At 41.7% G+C, this 19903-nt stretch overlaps 1 long non-coding RNA gene across 3 annotated transcripts in view; it reads right to left on the reverse strand.

Moving 5' to 3' along the window:
• LOC309863119 overlaps positions 1-19903 on the reverse strand; it is a 313775-nt gene that overhangs the window by 166281 nt on the left and 127591 nt on the right. The window contains exon 1 of one of the 3 annotated variants that reach the window (XR_014310892.1): positions 9639-9730. The exons of the other annotated variants lie outside the window; for them this stretch is intronic. This is a non-coding gene — a long non-coding RNA (uncharacterized lncRNA). Of the gene's footprint in view, positions 1-9638; positions 9731-19903 lie in introns of those variants that run through there. 3 annotated transcript variants of the gene reach the window in all.

The following is a 19903-nucleotide window of genomic DNA, read 5'->3' on the forward strand; positions in this document are numbered from 1 at the left end:
GCCTGATGACCAGTGGTTATGGTGATGAACTCTCTCATGTTCTGGTAGGTCTGAGAGCTGCAGCTGTTCTTGCAGTCTCTGGAATTTACTATCCTGCTTCCCATCTGTCCCTTTTGTACTAAAGCTCAGGCCCCTGGGCAACTGTCATGCTGAGCTGGTTCTACCAGGCTCGCCTGAGTCCTAAAGACACACCTGATGTGATATGATGTCACTGTTCCTATTTCATATTTATCAAGGGCACCAGCACATTCGGTACTACTCAGACAGGCAACGTTCCCAGCCTCTCCTCTTTCCTTCCTTGCCACAAAAAATATCTGACCCTGTGGGATTTAATGTGCTCAGAGACTCTGTCCTTGCTTATTTCCTCAACCTTGGAGCTCTGTCCCCTGCAGGTGTCCAGGGACTGTCTGGGGGGTGTAGGTTGCTGACACTAACCATCATGATTATGGATATGACCTCAAGCACAGACCTCCTGCCACCCCAGATTAGCCTGAACAGGCACCAACCAGCTGGCCCTGTGGGAATGTCACTGACCCTGGATTCCTTCCCCTGCTTCTGCCCTTGGTATTCGCAGTCTGAGCTCAGGAGTCCAGCTTCCTGCTATGTGTGAGAAGTCACACATCCAGCATCAGCCTCTGTACCCAGCTGCCATCATGCTCTCAGCTTCTTTCAAACATTGTTTCTTTAAAGCTCCAGGCAAGTGTCACCAAGGCCATTTTTAAAAGTTTGTTGGCCAACTTGCTTGACACTCCACCGAAGCTGTCCTCTGCCTCTAACACCTAAGGTGAACTCTGCTCTAATCACCTTCTTGGCTGCTTGGCTGCCTCCCTGCCTTCAGCAGTCTCTTGCTTTTAACAGCTTGTTTAAGATCCTTGGAACAAGCTGTCGGCCTCCAAAGGAGGGACGGTGCTAGAAACAGTCTGGGGAGCTAAAAATAAACACCTCCCACAGATAAGGACAGACACGCTGTACAAAGAAATTATCTGGCACCCTCCTGACCCAACTGCATCGCAGGCCTTGTTCCCCATTCAGAGACAGTGCAGTGTTTGCATGGGTAGCTCTGCATTATTGCACAGGTGCTAGAAACCATTTTTTTAATTGCCCATCAGATGGGCAGTGGCAGGCAGAAATCCATCGTTTGCAGAACGGGTACAGGCTGTCCAAATGGCTCCTTGCAAGTTAGTCACCACCAAGGACAAGAAATCCTACTCTAAAAAAGAAGAGTATGGTGTGACTTAGAAAAACAAAAAAATGGGGTTTAAAATTTTTATCTTATATATTTATTTACTTCCACCTGTACAAAAGCTAACAGGCTCTAAAAATCAGTAAATGCATTTGTCTGAGAACACTAATGTTGTTATTAAATAGCATGGCTTTTAGGCCGTTATATCTAGGACAAAATTTATCAAACTAGCCATTGTAAGTAATAACAGCACATGCAATAATCCACTTTGTGGTTCACTAATTATTGCAGTCAGGGGAATCCTTATGGTTTCCATCTGCGGGCTTCACCCTACATTCTAGGTGCCATAGACCAGTTAGCTCTGTTTCTCTCCAAAGTCCCCACAAAGTCAGTTTTTTTTATACTGAAGAAGTAAGATTTTTGTGTGCTTAAGTGACTTGTCCCAGCCCAGCAGCGGAGGGGTGGAGCCTGTTTAAAAAAGACTAACCACTCATAGAAGGTTAATTTTTATGTCAGGTATTCTGCTAAGGGCCATATGGATACCTGCCACGATGGAGCAAGAAGTCAATGCAGACCAGCCACCTTTGGAACAATTCCTCTCCCTTCTCCTGGTTGCTCAGTGCTGGCTGGAGGCAGGGGAGGGCTAGAGATCCAAGTCAGAGCTTGGACTGGGTAAGGTCAACTTCTTTCAGGCTCAGCCAGGATACACACTGTGCTATTTTTGTACACAGGTCAGGGCTTACAGAACTCTGAGGAGGAAACCATGTTAAGAATCCTGACCCCAAGGACTGATGAATAGATTTTGCTATAGTAACAAAAAGTTATTTTATAGCATAGAAAGTTCTGAGTGATGAAGTTCTAACAGCAGCAGGAAAAACAGTGACTAGCATCCAACGTGCAAGGCAAATGGGCTGCCTCCTTCCCTGAGAAGAAGGCTGGCCTGATTTCATACCTTCACTGCAATTCCGACCATGAAAATGGATTAACGGTGAAGCACTCTCTGTTCTGATTAAACATTTCTGTCTGTGCCAGTGTCAAGATTGTAAAACACCTAATACAGCAGTTAATTATAATGCCATGAACTACTTTAACCTTTACAATTATTTGTGTTTTTGGAGGCTGACCCCCGCCTCTCCCAGCCTTTCCAAGGTAAGGGATGGGCTGACCAGCAAATAAAACTGGGGCAGACAGAAGAGGTCAGAGACCAAAGTGACCTCTAGAGCACGAGTGAGGCACAACCCCCACAAACTATGCTTGTTTTATTGACCAAATGAGGCCCCTGAATAGTCTTCCCAGTGTCAGCTCATACCTGAAGAGAACAGAATGTTTCTAGACTCTTAGAAGTAGCTATAGCAAAAGCCTCATCAGAGGATGAAAAGGAAAAAAATAACAGCTGCATTTCCCCTTTCTCATCACTGCATTTGCCACTTTGTCCATAGAGGGCGGATTCAGCGGCAGCAACAGAGCTCATACCAGTTACCGTGTTCAGGATTTTGCTGGATGTTAGCTCAGTGCTCACAATGAGGCTATGAATCGGGCACTCACATGCCCATTTCGTAGAAGCACAACGGAGGCTCAAAAAGGTTTAAAAAAAAAAACACCAAAAACCCTTGTGGAAGCCGTGTACCTACTAGATCATTGAGTAGATATGAAAGACCTTGACTCTGTAGCTTGTCCTTTTAACCAAAGCTCTGTGAGGTGGAATATAGTCCGTTGACCTAAGAGTGCAAGAAGAGTGTCTGAAATGAGCTTTTGCCAGTATGTGACCTCCTTCTGCAGCCGCACACCTGGGGGGATTCCTGCCCGCAGTCATGAGCCACGACAGCCCTCCCTGTCCTTGCTTATTGCTTCGGAATAAGTACAAGGACAGAGCCTTAAAATAACATCAGACCCTCTGTGGCTGTCCTGGCAAAGGGGAAATGCTCCTCCTGGAGCAGTAGGTTAAGGCCACTGGGCTGCTTCCCAAGTAAGACATTTACTTCCTTTTCTCTACTAAGATTTGATTAGATGCTAATCGTCATGGGCAGGGAGGGGGCTGGGTGGGGTCACTGAAGTATTTAAGTAGGGAAATAACAAATAAAGAGTCTGCATTAGAGAGATCACATCTATTCTGGTTAATGAAAGGCAAAGAGGATGCCAAGGAGCCAGAATTTCTCAAGTACTTAACTAAATGCCAAGTACCCTGACGGGTGCTTTGCGTTTATTATCTCATTTAATCCTCTCTAAAATTATATGATTAGGCACTAATATTAGTATTTTCATTTTATAGGCAAAGTAACTAAAGTACTCTGCAGGGAACATTGTTGCCAAAAATCACCCAAGTGGTGGCAGAGAAGAGGCAGAGGTTGTGCTGGCCAGTGTTTTGTGACCGGCTGGAAGGGGAGGAGGGGAAAGGAAATAGGGCAACAGCAGTGGGAGCCCTGCTTCACAGAACACACCAATTTCCGAGGTAGAAATACTCCTATGGTGTGACCACTTGCAAACAGCAGCCCAACAATGACAGGGGGAAGCTGTCCCCAAGAAGGGGACAAGCTATGGAGTCAGGAGCAGGCGGGGGCAGATATCACTGGGCCACAGGTATTTCGGCCACACATGCTCTACTCCGTATGAATTGATCTGTTTTCTTTAACCAGCTGATTTTTTAAAGGGTGCAGCCCTAATGAAGGATTGAGAGAGACCCCCAGTGGTGCAGGTGCAACACCTCCCAGCAAAAGGCTTTGAACCTGCCTGACCCCTTACTGTCCGTGGCCTATTTCAGAACCCCCAACTCCTGCAAGACAACAGCCCAGATGAACCCTGAAGGCTTGCTGCTTAAAGAATTTTGCAAATTGCTAAATTACCACACTGCCTTCTAGCCTAGTCAGTCTCTAAAGTCACTGGATTAAAAAAAACCTTGTCCATTATGGGCGCCTGGGTGGCTCAATGGGTTAAACCGCTGCCTTCGGCTCAGGTCATGATCTCAGGGTCTTGGGACTGAACCCCACATCGGGCTCTCTGCTCAGCAGGGAGCCTGCTTCCTCCTCTCTCTCTCTCTCTGCCTGCCTCTCTGCCTACTTGTGATCTCTGTCAAATAAATAAATAAATAATCTTTAAAAAAACAAAAACAATGTTTCTTTAAAAACAAAACAAAACAAAAAAACCCTTGTCCATTAGACATATGCCTTAGGTAAATGAACTGCGAGGTAATCTATGAGGCGATATTACTGCCATTTTTACCTAGGGTGACAGGAGGTTACAGAAGATTTTTTCACCCCCTAATATTAGCAGCAACCCCATTTTCTGACTTAGTCTGTTCTTCACCTCCTCATTTTCTTTTTCTTTGGGGCTATCTTGCTCTGGCCATCTAATGAGGTACAGAAGAGCTATATATATGAAATGGTTTATTCATGGTTATGACACCATTGTTCGTCCCTCTGAGGTGACCTGACGGAAGGCATGTGTAGTTTCCGCTGCGCAGCAGGTAAGTTAGTTCTTGAATGAGCTGCACACCCTCAGCTGCTCTACCCCCAGCCTCATCTTGAACTCTTATTTTGAGGAAACATCCAGCTGACAACAGCCAATGCAATGAGATGTAGGCCTTCATTCAATTAGAGAAGATATCTCAGCCTTCTCATATTTGAGGACCATATCTTTTTAAATATTGATTTTTTTAAATTTTTAAAAAATTGATTTAAAAAAATTATAAAATGCCTTTTATAACGTTTCATCTGGGAAGACAGCCGAGTCTAGAGGTGAATTCACAGGCTCTGGTGTCAGCTGATCTGGGTTTGAGTTCTGGCACCCTTATTTAACATCCATGTAATCTTAGACCAACTCCTTAATCTATGTTTCACCTCTTGATCTATCAACCGTGGATAAAAATAACATGCATTGCACTGGGTTATTATGAGGATTTAGTGAGTGAGTCTAGTCAAGTATTTAATAGGGTGACTTCTGCCATATAATACTAGTAATTATTATTAAAATATGCCAGCAAGACATATTTATCTTTTTGAGTGTTAAGAGAATGCTTGGGTGGGCACAGGTATTTGTAAATCCAGCAATAACTCCAAGGTCCACAGTAGTCCATAAATTTGGAATTACTAGGAGAAAATGGACACCTACCACCACACCCTTCTCTCAACCCCTGTACACGACCCCCCCCCCCCACATACACTTCTAGACATCCTTTGGCCAAGAAAGGGATTTTATATTTGAGTTTCATGTAGTATTTGGTTGGCTGGTTTTTTTACAGTGCATTTTTAAAAATGTAAATAGAACCCACCCTTCCCCATGACAAGAAAATGCATATTTTAAAGGCCTTGTCTGAAATAATAAATCAGAAGATCAAACTTGTTTCATATTAGATGTATCTTCAAGTAGTGGTTGAAATGAAGAATTTGCATTTAAATGGAAAGATTAATGACTAATACACAAAGCTCATATTTAATCACCATTTCCTTAACACAAATAATTTATATTTTTATACAGATCATTCACCTTAAGTCAGCAATCGAAAATGATAGGTGTAGTATTTTATAAAACAATTTCTGTGCCACCAATCATGCATCTCAGTTATAAATACTTCTGAGGCTGCTGGTTTCACACTGTTACTTGCAAATGATCTAAATGTTGGTACAGTAATTTGAGTGTAAATATATTTGAGAAAGTGTTACTCTCACCTCATAGAAATATCTTAAACTAAAGAGAATCATTGGGCAATGGCTTTCTATGCATATTCTTTTGCACTTTCCCCTCAAATATGAGCTAAGTATGATTTGCACCCCCTCCGATTTTTGGCAATTGTTAAAAAATAATAATAATCTGACTTCCCTCTTCTGGAATAATTAGTAGTGAAAACACAAAAAGGATATATTTTCCTTCAAACAAAAAGGTAAAGGAATGTTCTGAAAAACTCCATTTTCCTTCTACAAGTCCCAGAAACCCCTTTATTGGTACCTTTCCCATCAATGGTGATAAAGCACTTTTGTTTACCAACTGGCAGGTCAAGAAGCATCTTGGCTTATTCACACCCTGCCACCACCATACCACTTAGTCCATTCCGGGGTGCATTACATAAAAACAGAGGAGGCTCAATGATTCTGGGTCTTCTTTCCTAATGCCTGCCCAATAGAACAGCCAAGCTGGACAACTCTGTCCTGAGAAAGGAACCTGAGAGCGGGGAAATTACCCCAGGCATTGAACCGTATCTGTTCTCTGTCTGTGGCTCTAGGCTCAATGTTGAGCAAATGTTGAAATTTGATTTACACTAGCTGGAGAATTATAATGAAATGACACATGTGCATTAAACAATCTTTCTTAGTTGGAACTGGCCAGTAAGCATCAGCAATGCCTACACTGCCAGACTATTTAAAGCCCCTAGCTGGTATTATGTCATCCTCTGCACCCTGATCATTTATAGAGTTTTTCCAGTTCTTTTCTTCTCTCCCCTCACTTCATATTTCCTTCTCTTTCTTTCCACCACCCCTCCCCTAAGGAAGCAGCCAGAGCAAATTACATTTAGCAAGTGAGACAATAACATATTGGAAACTGGAAAACATAAAAAGTTATTAGACCTAGTTTTGCCCTTAAAACTTGGTATAATTCCGGAGTTCGGCATGCCGTTTAAAAATAACACCTCCTCTACAAATTGGCACCTGTGCTCTCTATTGATCTCTTCTGATTGCTGACCAGTAAAATTAGCACCACTTCCTTCCCCATTAAGAGGACAGGGTGAAATGTGGGGGAAAATATAAGCACTTTACTCAGAAAACCATGCCAGCGGACATCCTCTATTAGGTTTGGATTTTTTTTTTTTTTTTTTTTTTTTTTTTTTTTTTTTTTTTGCTTCTGAGATCCTTCATTTATGCCAATAAGGACTGTATCAGGAAAGATGCTTGGATTTTGTCGGTGGTGATATGGAGGTGGGTGTTCCCTCTTTTGGGAGGTTGCGCCCAAGCCCGGGGGGGGGGGGGGGGGCGGGGGGGGGCACTGTGTGTGCATTAGGGAAGTGTAGTTCAAAAAGCTTTCTGCAATTCCAATCAAGACCCAATCATCCCTGAAGAGAAAATCTAGCTACATTGTACTCATTGTGTCAGAGCTGACCTATATGAAAAAAGCTAGCGCCCAAGTAAGGTTAATTAAAAACACATATAATGCCTCTCGTCTCTGAAAGCTGTGACTCTACCTGGTTGGGGAGAAAAAAGGCTAAGAATTGGTGTCTAATTGGCCTTCCAGACTCAGCTAGTGGCTGCATTCACTGCTGTTCTGTGTAGTGATCCCTGGTGAATAATAGAAAAAGATGTGGTCCAGTGGCTAATGAAACCAGAACAGTACAAAGAACACATATACTTTAATTTATCGTCCCTCTGTTGCGTTTGGATTCTTATCCAAAAGACCTTTTAATTAGAGCGCTCTCAGGTGAGATTTGTCCGCCTTTTCAATAACAAATGGATAATAGGGAAAAGGCAAACAAGCTCTTTGTTTCTCCCCAGCACTGGGTTCACTAATCATCGTTCCCAAATTCAGCTCAGGCTTCCGCCCGAGCTCATTTCATCTTCATCAGCATTGCCATTTTCGATCTCATATTTCAAAGAGCAATTGGAAAGCAGATATTTAATCAGAAAAGTTTGGGATTCATTTTTTGGACACCCAATCTGTCTTCAGAGGCTTCGAGACAGACAAAATTGCTGTTGACTACAAAAACAACCGATGTCTGTGTCCTTGAGAAACACTGAAGCCTGACGGAAACTGCACAGGCTTTGGAGGTGTCCAGGTCTGGTTGATACCTCAGCTTCACCATTTATTAGATGTCTGATCTTGGATGATTTGCCTAAATCCCCAGAGCATCCCTTTTCTCATCTACAAAATGAAGAGAACTCTCTAAGATGTCTGTTTGTTAAGGCTGCTATCTGCATTGGTTCTAATGTAAGTCAGAAAAACCAGCCTGAACTAACTTGAGAGCAAAATGGGTGTTCTCTTACGAGAATTAAGGTTCCATAGAAACAGGATGTCTGTGGACTTTACCGTGTAAACAGTGAAGGGGAGTACTATTATAACCGAACTGGACAAACCAGATTATGCTGTTACCCTACATGGAAATCAAGGTCAGGAATGCAGCCAATTCTGAGGAAAGGTTGACTCTGAATCCAGGATGATGTCAGAAATTTATGCTCACTCCCTGTCTTTTGTCTCTGTTTCTCTTTGTGAATCTCCATCATTTCCCTCTGTCTTTGTAGGTTGCCTTGTCTTATTGAGGCTACCCAGCAGAAGACAGCTTCACCGGTTCCTGAGTACAAATGTTACATCTCCAGCCACATGTGGACAGTCTCCCTGGTTTCTATTGTTCTCAATTCCAAATTTAGAAGAAAAGGATTCTGATTGGTCTAGCTTGGGTAAAATGGTACCCAAACTTGGTCTAATCTGATGAGGTTGGAGCATCTATCACACTGTATGGGATGGCTGCTGGAGAAGGAATTTCTTTGCTTTTGATAATGAGATTAAAGGGGGGAGTAGCGATCTGGAAAGATACCCCAAAAGGTATTCACAACAAGAATAGGCTGGCAGGGAGTAGGTGTTGAATAAAGATAACTAGAAATGTCTTAGTCAATGAGAGAGCTTTATAAAATGGATAAAAATTGACTTTCCAGTTTTCATCCACATGAGCCACCTATTTCTGAAAGGATCAATGCAATTGATGATTTGAATACCAGAAGTTTCACCACTGAGATCTTGACTCTCGAAATCTATTCAGCAGCCCAAACCTGGAGAGTTACAGTGTGGACCTCTGGTCCACTCTCCAGGCACACAGGGGATGTTCTGCCAGTCCTGGAGAGGAAACCATCCTGGAGGACAGTGAGGGGCTATATATATTCTCTTCTGGAACCACTTTGCTCTTACTCCGGGAGACATCGCATTTCAGACACAAGATGACTCCAGCTTCGCTCAGATACTCTTTAACTAAAGGCCCCCAAATCTCATGCATGTGAAAGGGAAAATAAAATGAGAAACAAAACTACAGTGCCTTCTAGTTACGGACTTGATTATTAGGCCTGACATAAACTGTCTGTTGTTTAATGAGTTGGTTTATAATGGAATGCCAATAATGAGTTGGTTTATAATGGAACAGTTTTTTGGGATGGAGGAAGCAAAGGGTCCCTCTGACCACTGAGGGATCCTAAGCAAGACTGCATCTCACAAACCTAAATTTATTTTATAAACTATATGTTCTCAAGAATCATTGGGCTGCGTCCCTGAAACCAAAATAAACGTTCTGGGCTGGAAACCATGACTCTAAAACTGGACGTATTTCTTTGATCAGTTATGGCTTCCAACCAGAGCCATGACCCATCTTCTCAACAAATGTTTCCCAGATGTTCCATTTAAAGTCTACCCTTGTTATGATTTTTTCCTTCTGTTTCATTTCTCTTCAAATTCTAACTTCTGCCAATGAATTTCTCTCTTCTCTGTCTCTCACAAATATTTGCTTTTCAGAAGCAAGGAGCATGGGGAATATCGCCATCCAGCAGCGATAATAACGACTATCCGTCCGGTTGGGTTTCCAAAAAGACCTTTACTTCATATGGCCATCGCTTATATAGGGGAGCTAAGCCAATCAGCATAGACAGCGATATGCATCCACCAATCTTAAGCTTGTTACCAAGTACCCACCGCATAGCAATAGTTCAGCAGCCAATAGGTAGTACTTCCTGTTTACGATCAGTCACTCTAGACACACCTTCTGGCAAATCGCCAGGCGCCATTTTGCAAAGCTCTGCGGTTGACGGATCTCTGGGCCCCTGGAGCATCCGCCCTCGACAGGGGAACATCTCTTTACTTCCCCAACACGTAGCATATGCTTACAAGTCTATGTAGCAAAATATTACATTGGAAATTTTGATTAGGGCATCAAGATGTGAGAAAGATTGGATTACAAAGAGGTACCCTAAGCAAAAAGGGCTTCAAAAGTAATGCCTGGAAAGTGGTTTCCTGACTTTTGAGTCCCTCATCTTTGATGAGCCTATAACCGGGCTAGGTCAGAAAATATGGAGAAGGTATTTTGGTAGAGAGCTCTATCCATCAGTGCAGAGCCAGATATGCTCTCCACAGCTAAGGGCCCAGGTAATGGGGATCTGACTCCTGCCTGAGAAATTGAGTAGATGGGAGCTAAACAAAGATGGCTACTTTGGGATTGGCCTCCACTTGTGCATAAAAGTGGCATGAATCCTTTCCAGAAATCAGATGTGAATTATGTGGGGCTAAAGAGGTGAGCTGGCCTCAATTCATTTTATCCCCCTCCCAGGAGCCTGCCTGAAAAGGCAAAGGAGGTCTAGTAGAATACAGCTGCCAGAGGGTTAAAATGCACTCCTCATGGCATGAGGGGCCCAGCTGAGGGAAAGGCCTCACTTGAGAGTCAGCTTGAAAGATGTAAGGCTGTGATGTCACCTTGCCATCCTCTGATGGTGCCCCCCAAGTGAGAAACTTTCTTCCATTCCCCTACCCCCAGGCCTCCTGTCTTCTGAGGCTCCAGACCTTCTGGGGGAGGTACAGTAAGGATGGCAACTCTCCGGTGGCAGAGAAGGTGAGAAATAAGACCCTACTCTTTCCTTTCCCAGGCAGCAGCCTTGAATGGAGTGGCAAGTTGTCTACCCAGGACGGAAACATTTAAATTAAATAACTAAAGTTAACTGGGTAATTTTAAAGTGACCACGGAGCTTAATCAGGAAATTACGATTAGTTCAGCTTTCAACTAGGGACACTGGAAGAACTTCTACTAAATAAATTTTACGTGACTGTGTAAGACAAACAAAGTTGCTCCAGTGATTATATCCCATGAAACCTGCTTGTTCTACTTTCTGATTGCCTCTCCAGATATTGCCATGGAAATGGAAATTTAGAGAAGCATTCATAGCTCAGAAATAATGCTACTGATTCCCTCTGGTGAGCTGAGGTAGCAAGACTGAAATAAAGATGCTTCTTATATTTAATTTCTTGGGACTTTCAACTCTTGGGGTTAAAAAAAAATAGTTTTTGCAAAAGAGACAAACATGTCATCCAGCAAGTCTGATTGACCAGAGGCTGTGGGCTCAGGTCAACCTCTTGAATCTTTGGAAACTTCTCATCAAACTGTATGATTTCTTGAGTTTCCTTTCCTTACTTCCTTCTTCCACCACTCTCCAATTCTTTGAGTTTAAAAACTCTTTAACAAGACTTGCGATGCCTTTCCTGATCTGCCCTTTCCAGTCTCTCTACCTCCCTCTCCTGCAGTGCTGGGGCTCCAGGTCGACCAAGCACATTCAATCCAGCCAGCATGCCATGTACTCCCTAACTGTGGGCCTCTGAACATCATCCATCTCCACACTCTTTACCCAGCTGCATCCCACTCATCTTTCAGGCCTCAGTGTAGATCCTGCCTCTTCTAGAGAGCCTTCTTAGACATTCTATACATCTGAGAGGGTCTTCCTCCAACGTGCTCAGACATCCTGATGTAGCGGTTGTCACACTCTGTAGTGTAGTGGTTCATTTCCCTCTTTGTCTCTTCCACAGACCATCAACATAGGAAAGGCAGGGACGTATCCCCAACTCGTACCCCAGGGCCTTCATAAATATTCTGGAATGAATGCTTAGACCATAACTGACCCAGATCAGAGCCACCAGCACAAAAAAGTACAATTAAATTCTGGAAGAAGATTTTTAATAGATGACACAGAAGGTCAGAAGTTCAAGTGGGTGAAGACACAAGTAAAGTAGCAGGAGGTTACCAACCCAGGTTTGGCCATGGTGTGAAATTCCAGATGTGAAAGGAACAGCAGGAGCCTCACCATCATGTTCTGCATGATATCACTCTGATTGAGGTAGATCTAACCCACCAAGGAGCTCCTTATACAGAGAAGCACGTTTTGAAAAAAAGAAAAAAGTAGTCCAAGCAGAAAATTAGTTTTGACCTCGGAATTGATAACTAGAGGAATGCAGAGGAGGTAAAGCAATGACTATCAGTCAGTCCTAACACTGTGTCCTTTACTAACACCTAGGACATTACTGGCCATGATGTTAAATAAAAAGTGAAACATTAGCTGGGTATTTCATCCAATTTCATGGTCTAAATTTCAAGGCTTTCTCCCAGACCAGAAAACAATAAAGTACAGATGTCCTTAGTCCCTTAAAATATTACTTTGCCAGTTCTTAATTTTAAAGGCATCCTTGTTTTTCCATGAACTTAATAAATTTTATTAGGATAAAGTCCTCACTCCACAAAGTGTGGTATTATGAGTGGATGGCTTCACCACCACATAGGGGTTCTGCTGGGAATTTCTGCTTTCAATTCTATAGTTCCCTTCATGGCTCTGAGTGTTCTTGCTCTAGCTCTGTGTGTCTACCTCTTTAGATAAATGGTTTTTCATTTTTGCTTCTCCACTGCTTCCTCTATTCCCTCGCACTCCTCACTCTCACCCCCATCTTTGTCTACATAGTTCACATGGGGCATGCCAGCCACATGCAAAGACTGAGGTACAGATTCTAAATTTAAGTTTCAAATTCACAAAGAACTAACCTGATTGGCCCCACCTGGAATACATGGTCACACATCGCTGTAGGTAAACCACCTCCATGAGTGTCAAAAGCAGTAATCAAGAACTAGGCAGACCTTTTAAGATGGGTCTACCACAGTTCAGTATCTCCTAAAGGAATACTGTATGGAATAGAAGTCAGAAAATTGGGATAAATAATTTATATTTAATTGTAAATTGTACTTTCTTCTTGAGGGCACCTAAATATAAGAAACAGAATAATTATAACAGCATTTTCATAAATTAAGTAGTATTAGGCTTAACCCAAGTCACGGCTGGGTGCCCAGCACAGCAGGGGTTTAATAAAGGCTTCTTAACTGTCGAGAACTCTGTCGAATTTAATTTAGCTTGATTTAGCATTTCCTATATGCAAAGTGCTTGACACCATTGTATTTCCTGATATTTGCAGTCTTCCTGGGAACCTGAAACACTATAAAGCTGTTTCCCTATTCTACAAATGAGAAGATATGTTGTCCAGATAGACTCATTTATTTGTGTGTTGGGGGAGTAGGGAGGAAGAGGAAAATTGGAGGCAACAATGGTGAAGGACACTGGATTAGGTCCAGATCTTGGCTCCTCAACTCACTAACTCTGTGAGTTTGGTCAAGATAGCTAATCTCTTTGAGCTTCACTTTCCTTCTAAACTGATGCAGTACAATTTACGATGCCAAAATTTTATGAGGATTGAGAGCTTTGGTCGCAGAAAGTGCTCAATATGTTAGCTTTTCATAACTATAATAGTTATTGTATGAAATTTTACAGTGTGTTAAGAAACAGTTCTTTTCTAAAGAGGAGTCCCAGGAATGTTACGACACGAATGGCTTAAGAGCTCATGATGCTGTTTACCTGGGAGCGCCCTGTAATTGGTACTCTTTGGTCACAGGTCCAAGTTGCCCCCTTTTTTTCCTCTCCCGAGTTCCCAAGTTTACCCTTTTTCTTGGGTGTCAGTCTATAGGATACTCCTTTTCAAGGACTAGACCAACCTTTGGAATACTGACTTGAAGGGCTGGAGGAGTAACTGCCTGAGGTGATTCCTACTTGAAGAGCAGTAAAGTAAAGGGTCTATTATATAGAAGCTATACAAATTGTTTAGGGAAGGTAGAATATGGAAGCACTGTGTGAGCACTGGAACAGTTTCAAAAGAAGGCAGAGCAGAGAGAGAAAATCCAGTGCCCAGAATGACATTGGAGTGCCTGGTGCATGGTGTGTATACTCTGGAGGCAATGGTCAGCAGTGGGCAGTGGGATGGGGGGAAGGGAGCTAGTGTTAAAGGTACCAAGTTGGGGATGAGGCCAATATGCAAATGTGCCACTGGTCTTAACAGTGACCAGGAAGCCTTTCACATGGTAATTATTATAATCATATGCTAATTATTATAATGTTGGTCTTGTGTTGATTGGCTCCCTCACCACCAAGTGGAAGAACTTAAAGCTGTTGCACTGTTAATGTGGTTCATGGTGCTATCTTCAGAGGAGGTAAATTTAATCAGACCAGAGTCAGTGTTGATATGACCATGCTGGGTAAAATCCTTGACATTGTCATTAACCATAGGTACAGAGCCATCTTAATTTACCTATATACCATTTTTTCGTTCATTTATCACTTCATTTATTCCACCAACATTGTTGAGCAGACCCTATGAGACCCAAATCTTCTCGGCCCTACAGTTTAAAGGGAGAAGTAGCTAAGGATACCATGTATGCAAAGTGTGGATGTTTCATGCTCCTTAAACTCGCTTCTCACTGATTTAGGAAATAAAGGAAAAAATACAGGAAAAAGTGCAAAAAATACAGAAAAGTTGCCAAATACGATCCATGCCTCCTTCATCTGTACTATCAGGGCAAAAGACTCTTGACTAAGCTACAGAGGGTCAACAGATGGCCAAAGCATCAACCAGAGAAGCAAGTTCAGCTTGAACCCAGCTCATCAGGATTCTAGGTCAGCCCTCAGGCAGGAAGCCTATACCCACAATTTGGTGGAAACAGGCGTTGATGTGAGTGCCCTTGAACATTAAGACATGATTGTTCCTGTCATCGAGATTGGCAGCATGGAGGGAAAAGGCAATGATACACTTTTAAGCTAGAGAGAACGTGAAAGCAGCCCATGTCTACATAGTCCCAAATCAGAAAGAAACACCAAAGATGGCAAAAATTCCCGCCACAAGACCTGAACCCGGACAGGAGAACAAAGGACCAAGATGGCGAAAGTTCCCGCCACACCACCTGAGCTGGGACAGGAGAACAAAGGCCCAAGCAGGAACCTGAGACCCCCGCCCTGGGCTCCTGTGGACCAATGGGATCCCGATGAGCAGGAGGGATATCCAAATAAGGGAAACTTGCCAAAAGACCCCTGAGCTTTCCCCAAGACCCCTTAAAAGCCCCCTCCTCCCTGCCTTGGGCGCGACTTCCCCCACTCTGCTTTCCAGAGTTGCGGAACCTCGCCCGAGGGTGCCCACCTCCTCCCGGTGCAACTTTCTCGGCTCCCCTTCACCTGGGCCCTGAAACTTCACCGGAGAGAACCTTTAATAAACCTTGCCTTACACCCACTTTGCCTGGTGTTGTGTTTATCTCGCCGGAAAAACCTTACAATGTGTCCTACAAAGGTCTGGTGTTCATAGGAAGTCCCTGTGTTGGGATACAGCTCCCAAGTCAGGTTCTCATATCTGGCAAAGTTTACATAGTTAAATCCAAGATAGGAGCCCATGACAAAAGGCATCTTTTAACCAGACTAACAGCACCGGACAGAGGCTTTGTGATCTCCTGTCCTGGGAGAAATGACAATTAAAGCAAAACACTGCTGTTCTCCAAGTATTCTGTTTACTTATCCAATCGCAGGTACCTCCCAAGCAAGGGACCACTAAGAAGCTCTGAATTACAGCAATGGGAGATAAAAATCAATGCCTCTTCTCAAAAAGAAAAGAAATAACAACTGAACAAGAACATAGCAGAGGATTTACTCAGCACATACCATGTTCCAAGGCATTACGCTATGGAGCCTGGGCACGATGTGGAGTGAGGATTTTGCTCTGACAAATTTTATTAAAAGAACAGATAAACAAGGATGCCTGTAAAATTAAGAACTGGCAGAATGACACTATGAGGGACTAAGGAGACATGTACTTTATCATTCTTATCTATTTGAGGAGAAAGCGCTGTAATTTTAGACTGTGTTATTGGAAGGAATTCCCAGGTGTTATTCATTTCTTATTTAGCACCACTTGATGTTGCTAATAACCAAAACGCGTAGAAGCTTTCCGATTTGCCTCCCTAGACACAGTGCATAGTACCTGACCCGCGAGCCCTCCATGAAGCATACCATATGCTCCATCCTCCCCTCCATCCAGACCTCAAACAGACTCCTTTACTATTATTCCAAATCTTTAGGAAAGATTAAAGAGGAAAAGGATTTAGGAAAAATAGAAATCATTCCCAGTTTGCTTCATAGGGAGAATGAAGACAGTAGTTGGCCCAATGGTGTTTCTTTTCACGTGGTAAAAGGATACGTCATTCTCTGTTCAATTAATTACAGGCCATTTGAAACACACTGCCAATAAAACAGTGTTGTGAACTAGTGGAAAAAGAAATGAGATGAAAAAATATGCCTGTCCCATTATTCATTTGTATTGATCTAGATTACAACCCTATGCATCACAATTTGACAAAAGGTTAAATATTAACAGAAGAATCATTAATCTAACAAAACAAATTAACACAACAATAGCTCTCCTGGTTGGCTTTATGTATACCCTAGGGCTCTCCATGAACTGAGGAACCTTTCAGACTGATGTTTAGTACCTCTTTTTGGAGATCTGACAAAGAACTGGACTGGATAGAAGATAAATAATAAGAGGTCGTTCTTGTTAATTGCAAAGTTCTTGTTATAAAGATGAGGGCTTTCACTGCAAAGTGTTCTGCTCTATCAACCACAGAGGCCTCTTAGAAATAAAAACACACGCAACATTATCTAGCATGGGGCTTGGCATAAGTTTTTAAAAATTATTTGTAAAGTATGTTAGGTACAATAGTGTCTTGTGGGAGGGAATAAATATTTTAATAAATTTTAGCATTTTGTCCAATTTTATTTCAGTACATTTTTCTTCTGCTGAATTTATTTCATTTTTTATGATTTTTAAAAAAATTTTTGGACCCTTCTATCCTTCCTTCCCACCATCCTTCAGTTCATGAATCCATCCATGTACCCTACCTTGCATGCATCTACACACTCACCCATGCACTCATGCATTCATCAATGCCCTTAACCCTGAACCCATCTCTACACTTGTCCATGCATCCATCCATGGAGTCAACCATTTATCCATCCACACACCCAAACGTGCATCTATCTACATCCCTAACTATGCATTCATCCATGCTTCAATCTGTGCACCAGCCTATGCATGCCCCTATTCATTTCTTTATCAATTTGGTACTGAGAGAATAAAAGGTTTAGACATTTTGGATTTTGGACAGATGGGGAAGCTGAAGCCTGCAGAGGAAAGGTGATTTACTCAAGTCACTCAAACAAAGACTGGTCTAAAATAGAACCTGTGATTAAATCTTTCAGGAGCTCCTGGTGTTTTTCTTACTTTATAGCTAATAAATAAGTAAACAACCAAGATTATGGGTATTCACTTAAGATCACAAGATTTTGATAAATCATTAATTATTAATTTCCTCCTAAAAACTGAAAGAGAAATAGAAGTCTGAATTTCAAATAAAATATAATAAGGGAGACCTGACGGCTATAAAAATTATAGTCTGAAAGTTTATAGTAGAAAAGAGTATGATCATTTTCCATAAAAATCTTTCATTGAAATAACTAAACTCATTTGTCTGAAGACAAGAGAGATGACACTTCACCTTTACCAAGCCATGCAAAACAGCCCTAATCAATCCCCAAGACACTTCCCTGTGCAAATTTATTATACTTTTCACTGATTCTATGGATCTTATTTTATATCGTCCTTGAAATTATTGCCCATAGCAACCAAAATTGGATATGCCACTCATAAAAGCACAAATACCTACACACCAACATTTGGAAGCAAATATTAGATTATCTAAGGACTAGTTGGGGTGATCAAATTTAAAGGGCCACTCCTAACTTAGCTCTGGCTGTGTATTTTTCTAACACTCTTCTTATAATACCTGAGTGATTTGAAGCTATTTTATTTGGCAATACAAAATCTATGTGAAGTTAGTGGTCTCTTATCCATCATTTAAACGGCTCCTAAAAATCCCCTCTCTCCACAAAGTCTTCTAAGGAAGAGAATGGTTTTCTCTGGCTTCATCTTTCCTAGATTTGAAACACACCCATGGCTAATCTTTTCTTTCTGTATCCTTAAACATGCATTGACCTTCGATGTGAAATATTGCTCAGTGGGTCTCTATATCCCTGGGCAGGGGCCCAAGGTCACTTATATCAATTTTGTAGGGACCCTAAAGACTCCAAGATAGGAGCTAAATCAACAACATGCAGATGATGGAGAAACATGGAATTCTGGTGAATCAGTAATGTGGCAGAAATTATCACTTTTATTTTTAAATCAAAAGTAAAGGAACCGAGATAGTATGGAACAATGGATGCACAAGGAATCACAAACTGCTTCAAAAGGATTTTAAAATTTTTTTAGGCATTTCTGAGGAGAAAACCAGTTCAATTTTCAAACTCTTGTATATTGTTGGGGGGAAGTTTTGTCAGAATCTTGGTGTTCTAATAGTTGCTTTCCAGTTTCTAATTTATAGGGGCCCATTTTTGCTTACCGTTTTACTGTATGTAACTCTGGCCAGCTTCAAAGACTGATGAAATCTGAGAGTGGTATTAGATTTAACACCATTTCAAGATGGGCTTTAAGCTTAGGGAGAATGAGTTGGAAAGGGAAGGAAATAGAAAGGGAAAGTTCCACAGATGAAACTCTTAGCCTTAAAACAAATTGAAATATTATTACTGCAATTCCCTCCAGAAATCTCTGGGGTGGTCCATGATGCTGGAAGGTGGCACCGCTTCCCAGGGTGGCATCTGAATAAAGATATTACAGGCTGAAATGGATTATAATTTTGTATATCAAACAGAATGAGAAATTCCCTAAAACCAGTGCCATATTAAGAGACTGCTCCCTGTTTACCATGCATATCTGGGCTGAGCTAAGCAGAGAACCAGTTACATGGGGTCAGGGGCTCAGCAGGTATTTTCCTCAAGAAGCTTAGTTTCATAGATCAAGGGACCAGCTGTCGAATACTGATATAGTTAATGATTTCTCACTTTGCCTTCAGGGGCATCATCAACATCTTCTTGTTCTGATTCTATCAGAAACCAAGATTTTAAGTAAGTAGCTAAACAAAATCTCCATAAAATGAGAGATGCAAAATAAGATTGAAAGTGATAACATGTTTAGAAGCAGTGGCTGACAACGATGATTCTCAAAGTACAGAAAAAGAGTTAAATATATGGCATCTCTAGTGAGCCAAAAACTACTGTCCCCTACAAAGTCTCTTAGATATGCTGATGCTTAAATGCCAGTATGGTTAAGTTAATACCCAAGTCGTAGTCCCACACCAGTCTTTTTAGCTTTATGTTTGGGCAATAAAAAAAGACATATTAACACAAGTGGCCTTTTCAAGTTCCTAAGTGATAACATTAAGGTTGCAATGTACAACATTAAGGTTGTAACGTAATGTAAGGTGTTAAACATATGTGAAATAAAATTTCTTACATGATGTCGTTGAAAATTATGGGCTATATGGAGTACATAGCCTGGGTTAACACATTGATTTTGTTATAAATCCGTTGTGCAATTTACTTAACCTTTCAGTTTCTATTTCCTCAATTATAAAATGGGGCTAACAGTTTATTTCACAGACTCATGAAGATTAGAGCTAATAATACATGTAAGATTGTTACTGTATGAGTCATGTGATAGGCTTTCATAAACAGCTATTTCTGTCATCATCATGAGTAGAATCCTCGTCTTTCCTAAACTTTCTCATCATAAAACCAAAGTTTTAAAAAATTCCAAAAATTTTATATGAATTCTTAAATTTTTCTTCTATTTTCCCAATATACAAACAAGATGGAGAAGGTCACCTAGTTGGGCTATTTCCCCCACCATCCCTTAGTAAGTGTCTGTTGAAGAACCTGTGCCACTTGACCTGTGGAGTTGCATACCGTCTGGGCTTTG

The sequence above is a fragment of the Mustela nivalis genome (assembly GCF_964662115.1).
Source record: "Mustela nivalis genome assembly, chromosome: 1".
NCBI classification, from domain to species: Eukaryota; Metazoa; Chordata; class Mammalia; order Carnivora; family Mustelidae; genus Mustela; species Mustela nivalis.